This window comes from Epinephelus moara, chromosome 1 (assembly GCF_006386435.1).
Source record: "Epinephelus moara isolate mb chromosome 1, YSFRI_EMoa_1.0, whole genome shotgun sequence".
NCBI classification, from domain to species: domain Eukaryota; kingdom Metazoa; phylum Chordata; class Actinopteri; order Perciformes; family Serranidae; genus Epinephelus; species Epinephelus moara.
The window spans coordinates 39983041-39983485 of NC_065506.1; positions in this window are offsets into that span (position 1 = coordinate 39983041).

Genomic DNA, 445 nt, shown 5'->3' on the forward strand with positions numbered 1-445 from the left:
TTTTTTATTTGGTGGAAGTATTTTTAAATCAAAGGTGAAACAACACTGGGCCCCCCCCATAGCTCATCTGGTTGAGTGATAGCCCCACGAACAAAGGTCGTGTCCTTAATACAGCGGGTTCGATTAAAGGCAAGGTTTGATTATAATGTCCCTGATTCTGGTAACATGTTTATACTGTGATCACGTCAGGCTTTTTAGCTGTAGAGTCTGACATATCTGGAATTTCTGATAGATTTCGAAAACACCTACTGAAGTGTCAACAAATTACCGTCAAAGCCGCTATTGCTAACATTGTATGGAAATCTGAACATTTGTAATACAACAAAAATGCTAACGCAGTGTGGGGGCAGCCATCTTGGAGTGAGTCAGGATAACAGGAGTCAGTTTAAAATGAAGTGAGGATGTCATTCATGTGTGCTGTGAAGAAACAGTCAGAAACACTCGG